Below are 8,909 nucleotides of genomic sequence, written 5' to 3' on the forward strand. Positions count from 1 at the left end.
TTACTATTCGTAGCTATTGTTCAGACGCGCAACGAATACAATATGTATCGACTGTATTCTTGCCCGCAACAAATACAACATGTATCAGTTGTATTGGTTCGCACAACGAATATAACCAAGACGAAATACAGGGGTGTATACAAAGAATACAACTTGTATCGACTGTATTCGTTGCACCACGGCGAAATACAAAAATATAGAAAAATAAAATGCTCTCGTTGAGAGTCAAACAAAAGACCTACGCATATTAAGTGGGCGCTCTAACCAACTAAATTACGAGAGCTTGTTGCTCTATTGTTTCAATTCAAAATAATTGATCTCTTATTTCGTAGATTTGCTACAAAATTCAAATATTGCCATTAATGGTAAATTTACTGAAGTTATAGTTACAAATGATAAATACAGTGTTACACCCCATGTTTTCATACGTGGAAGTACAAGTACACCATAAGTAAATTGATATAAGATCGGAAATGAGATGTTACGTCCCGCATTTTCGTGCGTTGAAGTTTTGTCATAAGTTAATCAACGTAAGCTCGGGAATGAGATTATTTTGAGGTTATAAGAATTATGCTATTTCAAACAAGGGATAAGTAAATTCGTGAAAGTGAGAGGGTAAGCAAATCGAAGAAAATGAGTTTCGTCGAAACTTGGCAATTTGGGATAAAATACGGACCGAACTATAATGCCCGACATTTATGGACTAGTGTCATACAAGGTACTACATGGCCATGATAGTAAGATCTATAATGTGTATTAAAAGTGAGTAGTATTTTATGTAATTTAGGATAATTCTTAATTATGTGGGTAATTAGTTAATTATTGGGTAATGAGATATTACCTAATTAATTAATAATTAATGGTTGTATTTGGATAAAGACTAAGTTCTTTGGATAAGAACTAAATTAACCAACGTGGCAGCCACATACAAATGCATTAAGTGATTCATATACACACTACGTGACTCATATAAATTAAGTGGCAGGAAGGTGTCCATTAAAGTGATTCAACCCCTTCACCCTCTCTTTAGCCTTCATAACGTGATTTGCATACCTATAATCACTTTAACACATGCAAACACATATATAATATACCAAAAGGGGAAAATACTCATTAAACCCAAAATACAACATTGCTTCTTTTTCTTTTGATAAAATACAGCACTGCTTGTTCTTATTTGACAATGGTAGGTGTGGGCTAATTAAGAGTATAAGAGCTCTATATGCGTGTCTCTTGAGTGGTGTCTGATCTGTATCGATGCTGGAATCCTGTGGTACTTGAAGCCTAATATTTGTTAAGCCTGTAATGATTATCAACTTCTAGAAATGATGTGATGTTGTTATGTTAAAGCCGCCATGTAGTTAGACCACGCAAATGACCATAGATGTTATACCCACAACGGTTTCCTCCGGATGATAGAAATTTTGAGATTTCATCGTAATAAAGTAAGGTGGAAGAAGACTAGTTTTGACATACAAGATGGAGGGATTGTTCATGGATACAAGTAGAAAGTTGGCGTTAAAGGTATGTTAAGGCTATCCCTTATTTTTTTTTTTTGGCATGATCTATACGATACGAACGAAACGAGCAAATGTACAAATTTCATAAATGACTCTATTCATAGAAATACTAGAGATGCTTATGTTCTTGATTCCCCATGTGTCATATTATTCTATCATCTGTTCATGGGTCTTAAAAAAATACGTAAGTTGGTAAAGTTTATTTCATGATATTAATCAGAGGCATAATAGTCTTATGACGTACCGAGATATTTTATTAACGTATTTCATATGCATTTCATGCATTTATACATGCAGATTGACCCATGACCAGATGACATTATATACGCGTATATATATGTATATGGGATATGGGAACGGTTATGGCGTTATATACGCACCACCACCTGATCAGCTGGTATACGTTGATGATTTGCCCACAGTGCCCGAGATGATATGATGGGATGCCCTCAGAGGCTTGATGATGTTATGAACACATGTACCTATGTACGACATGATATTCATACGCCTATGCATGACACTATAAGCATTTTATGATTTACAGAGTTATCCAAACTTACAAGTTAATTCCTTTACGCTATATTTCTTCTATGTCTTTTATGTACTAATTTATGTGCCTTACATACTCGGTACATTATTCGTACTGACGTCCCTTTTGCCTGGGGATGCTGCGTTTCATGCCTGCATGTCCTGATAGACAGGTCGAGAGTCCTCCAAGTAGGCTATCAGCTCAGCAGAAGACGTTGGTGCGCTCCATTTGCTCCGAAGTCGCTTGTTTGGTCAGTATGATTTAGACGCGTATTGTTTGGTATGGCGGGGCCCTGTCCCGACCTGTATAAGTATGTACTCTTAAAGTCTTGTAGACAGATGTCATGTATACGAATTCTTGTATGGCCTTGTCAGCCTATGTTTTGAGTATATAAAGGATCATGCTGGCCTTATAGGCCTGTATGAGTTTGGATTACATGTTGGGTCATCCAATGTCGAGCATTTTTTCCATGTTTTATTCTACTTATATCACGACAACCTCTCTGGCTCATTTACCTATGATAGTATGATACGAAAGATATGTTATGTTGGTACTCGGTTGAGTAAGATACCGGGTGCCCGTCGCGGCCCATCGGTTTGGGTCGGGAGAAAAGTGGTATCAGAGCAGTTCTGTCCTAGGGAGTCTACAAGCCGTGTCTAGTAGAGTCTTGTTTATCGGTATGTCGTGCACCACACTTATAACCAGGAAGCTATAGGTCATTTAGGACTGTTACTCTTTCTTCTTACTCTAGATCGTTTGGTAGAGCTCTATTGTAAGAACTCAATTTCCTATAGCTGTGAAAACGTTGAGTCAGAGAAACTCGATTTTGCGTGATGCTTATGATGAGTAAAAAAAAAAGTATTCAGTAGATCATGTGTGTACTAAGATGTATACGCCTTTATGGTGAAAGACAATGAGAGATTCAGAAGATAAATACAAATTTCAACAAGCAAAAGAAGCAAGATGAAGAAGGGCACGAGGCGCCCAGTTAATGAAGGTTAACAGTATTTACAATTCAAGCAGAGAAATTTAAGCATTTTGAGTTACCTTCAACATTAACAGAGGTATGTATAATTGGCTACTTAGATCTTAGTTATACCCTATGGGAGCTAACAGATATGGTTCAAGAGAAGGATGAGATATCAGGATCCGGCTTGGGTTAGAATGACCTAAAATGGTGGATGAATTATTTGTGTTAGTTGACATTTCCGAAGGATATTGCAAAATGTGTTAATAGGTCTTCTTATGAGGCACCCAGATGGTGCACTCTAAAATAGTACAGCTAGATATGAGTGCTATAAAGATAGGCAGTGAAAGCGTGAAAAGGATAAATATTATATTAGTATGGCTCCCGTCCTTAGTAGAGAGATAATGCTAGGCAACCCGAAGATCCAGTGGATGGAGCAAAGGGGAGCTAAAAGCAAAAGAATAACTTGTTGAAGTTTTCAGAATAAGGTGATAGACAAAAATATTAGCAGGAAATAAGAAGAGAGCTAATGAAGAATTAATAGTAAGATGTGATACATGGATGACAACGGTAGGTCAAAAAGATGATAGTATTACAGAGTCTATAGTCAAGTGAAGGAAAAGACGAGAAGTGACAGGCTTTGAGACAACAAGAGAGTATAGGCCATAAAGTCATATCCTCATTTCGAGAAATAGGTTCGCGACTCTAACATGATTACCAGAAGGAAAAGTTAGACCCCAAAGTAATAAGAAATCAGTATAGGTTAGTGATAAAGGTAAACTAAACATGAATTGGAACTGAGTGATTTGATAATAGTCGGCACCATGAGAATTTAGATTGCGTTCTGGCGATAAAAGAATGGATGACAGAAGAATAACCCTTAAAGATCATTCAGAAAGACGCTTTCCTAAAGCAAGCAATGTGAGCAAAGTTAAGCTTAAGGGACTATGTGTGCCAGTTACACTAAGTGGCACCCTAGCGAGTAAGGAATTTCGTTATCCTTGGTACAGAAGGATTACCGCAAGGCGAGTAAGGGTCATCGATAATGTGAGAAGATGCCAATGATGAAGAGGTAAAACATCTATAGGTAGATCTTCGTAGTGCTAAATATTAATACTTCCCTAAAGAGGGGAATGTGGAGTGAGGTGGCATTAAGTTAGAATTAAGTGGTTCTAGTAATTATGGAATGGTAAAGGAAGAATGCGATAAAATGAAAAAGGGACGAGATTGCACTTATTCAAAGCCTACAGATATGCTACGATTCCAGAATATTATGCAACCACGATGTCAAGGAAAGGAAGTAAGGGTCCCTACCCAAGAGGTTATTGATAGATAAGGAATCAGTGCGGGACGTAAGTTAAGACAAAGGAAATAACCTAAGAAAGATTATGCGGAATATTGATATGAGAATGGGCCAACGGGTAGTCAGTAATTGATTCAGGAAGAGCCTAGTTATGGCTAAACAGGGGGTTACAAATGAGGTAGCATATCGTGCATGATAAACATAGTAAAACCCAATATGGTGAATCCAGTCTCGCAAATATGACATCGTGATCCTTGAGAAATATTTAGATAGGAGTTGGGGTAGTTAAAGGTAGCATATGAGTGTTACTGAAATAAAAGAGAAAGCCACTGGGAAGACAGTCAAAATATCAAATTCAGAAGCAACCCTACAAGCACACGAGCGTAAACTACGAATAATTATAGGCGAGAAAGGACATAAAAAAAAACAAATTCAAATATTCGGTGTAATTAGCTCGCAGCTTTACAAGAGTCAGAGAATCCTCCCTAAATACTACAATGAAAGACTAGATGAGAAAGTAAGGAAGGAAGTTTTAACCTAAGCTGGATGACCTAAGGAGGAAATGGTCTTATAACAACAGTTTCACAACAACATTGTATGCACTCAATAAGAAAATGGCACCTACCGTGGCTAGTGAACGGGAAGTAAAATCAAAAGTAATATTCGAAGATCATATGAGTTGTACAAAAATTCCGACATGCGTGAGAGCTAAGATAAGCTAAGTATACACGCAACAAGGGGGAAGAAAGAGCAGGAAAGGTAATAGCAAGAAAACTGAGAAGGAACGGAAGGAATCATTCGATCAATGATCCAGAGATAGCTACGTTATGAGCGCACTTAAGATTTCAGAGTATTATCCATGCAGCATATATGTTGACAATCATACAGCCGTAGAAGACTCCGGTATAAGTTAAAGAAAGAATTGAGCCTATATCATAGATCGAATTGTTAAAGGATTATATCATGGATACGTCCTCAGGATTAAGCCCATGAAAACAAGAAGAGCTGATGGTTTCTCTAAGTTATACAAAGCTCAGTATAGCCTGAATAAACTCAAATGAGTCTAAGACTAGTAGCATTTAGTAGAAATGGAATGTTGCCCTGATAATTAAATAAAGGTGTGATTGCGATAGATAATGGATGACGTTTGGCCTTCGATTGAGTAATGAATCGAAGAGGATTTCGTGAATGGTATGGGATTAAATACCCATATAAGGTAAATCACATTGGGATGCTATAGAATACGATTATGGAAGCATGGTATCGCTCCTCGGTGGATCGGTCTAATCATTTCAGAGGTTCCCCGATGAGACGTCAGCCCTAGTGATCACGTAAGAAGTTTCAAGTTATTAGTGGTAGATAATATATCAATATTGAGATGAATCAACAATGGATGGATAAAAGTTACAAAATATGAGATGAGATTAGGCCATCAGTCTTAAGGATAAGCAACGAGAGTAACCTGGAGGTAGTTGCAGACCTCAGTAATGATAGTATGACCTATGTAAATGCAGTAAAGTCATACGAATGGATAACCAGGTCTATAAAATAGGATATAGCAATATTCGCAAGTTCTACAAAGTACCAAGCGAAGAACTTCAGTATACCTGTAGATGCCTAGAGAGACATCTTATTAAGCTCTGTATATGTTTACAAAGTAAGGCCTAGAGATTGGCTAAAAGCTGGAAGAAAGAGAAGAGAAGAGTCGCATAGGCGCACATAAAACGTTAGAGTCGTAAAGGATGCATGATAGAAGGTAGTAACAGTTGCGAGATTGGAAGAATTCCGATCACAAGTCGTGGTGTGAGAAAGAGGCTTAAAGGGGGGAATGCCCTGGCCTTTGGGATTCATTCACAGAACAGTCGCCTAGATGGCAAGAGGAGTACTAAACTATTCGCAAGAGCTATGGGTTATGAGAATGATAAGTGGATCCGTCAACATTCGAGGACGAATGTTCCAAGGGGGGAATGATGTTACACCCCATATTTTCATACGTGGAAGTACAAGTACGCCATAAGTAAATTGATATAAGATCGGAAATGAGATGTTACGTCCCGCATTTTCGTACGTTGAAGTTTTGTCGTAAGTTAATCAACGTAAGCTCGGGAATGAGATTATTTTGATGTTATAAGCATTATGTTATTTTAAACAAGAGATAAGTAAATTCGTGAAGGTGAGAGGGTAAGCAAATAAAAAAAATGAGTTTCGTCGAAGCTTGGCAATTTGGGATAAAATACGGACCGAGCTATAATACCCGGTATTTATGTACTAGTGCCATACAAGATACTACATGACCATGATAGTAAGATGTATAATGTGTATTAAAAGTGAGTAGTATTTTAAGTAATTTAGGATAATTCTTAATTATATAGGTAATTGGTTAATTATTGAGTAATAAGACATTACCTAATTAATTAATAATTAGTGATTGTCTTTGGATAAAGACTAAGGTCTTTTTTGGATAAGAATTAAATTAATTAACGTGGCAGCCACATACGAATGCATTAAGTGATTCATATACACACTACATGACTCATATACATTAAGTGGCAGGAAGATATCCATTAAAGAGATTCACCCCCCTCCCCCCTCCTCTTTAGCCTTCATAACGTGATTTGCATACCTATAATAATCACTTTAACACATGCAAACACATATATAATATACCAAAAGGGGAAAATACTCACTAAACCCAAAATACAACACTACATCTTTTTCTTTTGATAAAATACAGCACTGCTTGTTCTTATTTGACAATGGTAGGTGTGGTCTAATTAAGAGTATAAGAGCTCTATATGCGTGCCTCTTTAGTGGTGTCTGATCTGTATCAGTGCTGGAATCCTGTGGCACTTGAAGCCTAATATTTGTTAAGCCTGTAATGATTATCAACTTCTAGAGATGATGGGATGTTATTATGTTAAAGCCGCCATGTAGTTAGACCACGCAAATGACCATAGATGTTATACCCACAAAGGTTTCCTCCGAATGATAGAAATTTGGAGATTTCATCGTAATAAAGTAAGGTGGAAGAAGACTAGTTTTGGCATACAAGATGGAGGGGATTGTTCGTGGATGCAAGTAGAAAGTTGGGGTTAAAGGTATGTTAAGGCTATCCCTTCTTTCTTTTTTGGCATGATCTATACGACACGAACGAAACGAGCAAATGCACAAATTTCATAAATGACTCTATTCATAAAAATACTAGAGATGCTTATGTTCTTGATTCCCCATGTATCATATTATTCTATCATATGTTCATGGGTTTCAAAAAAATACGTAAGTTGGTAAAGTTTATTTCATGATATTAATCAGAGGCATAATGGTCTTATGACGTACTGAGAGATTTTATTAACGTATTTCATATTCATTTCATGCATTTATACATGCACATTGACCCATGATCAGATGGCGTGATATACGCGTATATATATGTATATGGGATATGGGAACGGTTATGGCGTTATATACGCACCACCACCTGATCAGATGGTATACGTTGATGATTTGCCCATAATGGCCGAGATGATATGATGGGATGCCCTCAGAGGCTTGATGATGTTATGAACACATGTACCTATGCACGACATGATATTCATACGCATATGCATGACACTATAAGTATTTCATGATTTACAGAGTTATCCAAACTTACAGGTTAAGTCATTTACTCTATATTTCTTCCATGTCTTTTATGTACTAATTTATGTGCCTTACATACTCGGTACATTATTCTTACTGACGTCCCTTTTGCCTAGGAACGCTGCGTTTCATGCCTGCATGTCCTGATAGACAGGTCGAGAATCCTCCAAGTAGGCTATCAGCTCACCGGAAGATGTTGGTGCGCTCCGTTTGCTCCGGAGTCGCTTGTTTGGTTAGTATGATTTAGACGCGTATTGTTTGGGATGGCGGGGACCTGTCCCGGCCTATATAAGTATGTACTCTTAGAGGCTTGTAGACAGATGTCATGTATACGGATGCTTGTATGGCCTTGTCGGCCTATATTTTGGGTATATAAAGGATCATGCCGGCCTTATAGGCCTGTACGCCATATGTATGAGTTTGGATTATATGTTGGGCCGTCCAATGTCGAGCATTTTTCCCATGTTTTATTCTACTTATATCACGACAACCTCTCTGCCTCATTTACCTATGATAGTATGATACGAAAGATACGTTATATTGATACTCGTTTGAGTAAGGTATCGGGTGCCCGTCGCGGCCCATCGATTTGGGTCGTGACATATAGTGTATATGTTTGATGTGTCGCATAATTTTCCCTAAAATTAATTCAAGGTTTTATATAAAAAATCTAAAGTTGCCGGTAATTTACTTCTTCATTATATATATTATTATTATAATTATTATTATTATTATTATTATTATTATTATATAAATATACAAACAACCCTAATAGAAAATCAAGATATTGACGACGTAAGTACTCATCATTAGAAATAAGGCATATGTATTCACATTAAATCATAAGAAACCAATTAGATCCTTAAAGCCTAGAACAATAGTTTTTAATTATGCACAAAATTCAACATAAACTTTGACAAAAACAGTGAGTTAAAAATCACTTTTCTATTA

At 37.0% G+C, this 8,909-nt stretch overlaps 1 long non-coding RNA gene across 1 annotated transcript; it reads left to right on the forward strand.

Moving 5' to 3' along the window:
• The first annotated feature begins 1,037 nt into the window (after positions 1-1,037).
• On the forward strand, positions 1,038-8,448 carry LOC108948758 (uncharacterized). Its single transcript, XR_011415670.1, has 3 exons — positions 1,038-1,524; positions 1,818-7,417; positions 8,075-8,448. It is a non-coding gene; the product is annotated as an uncharacterized lncRNA (long non-coding RNA).
• Positions 8,449-8,909: the final 461 nt, after the last annotated feature.

The sequence above is a fragment of the Nicotiana tomentosiformis genome, chromosome 4 (assembly GCF_000390325.3).
Source record: "Nicotiana tomentosiformis chromosome 4, ASM39032v3, whole genome shotgun sequence".
In the NCBI taxonomy this organism is placed as follows: Eukaryota; Viridiplantae; Streptophyta; class Magnoliopsida; order Solanales; family Solanaceae; genus Nicotiana; species Nicotiana tomentosiformis.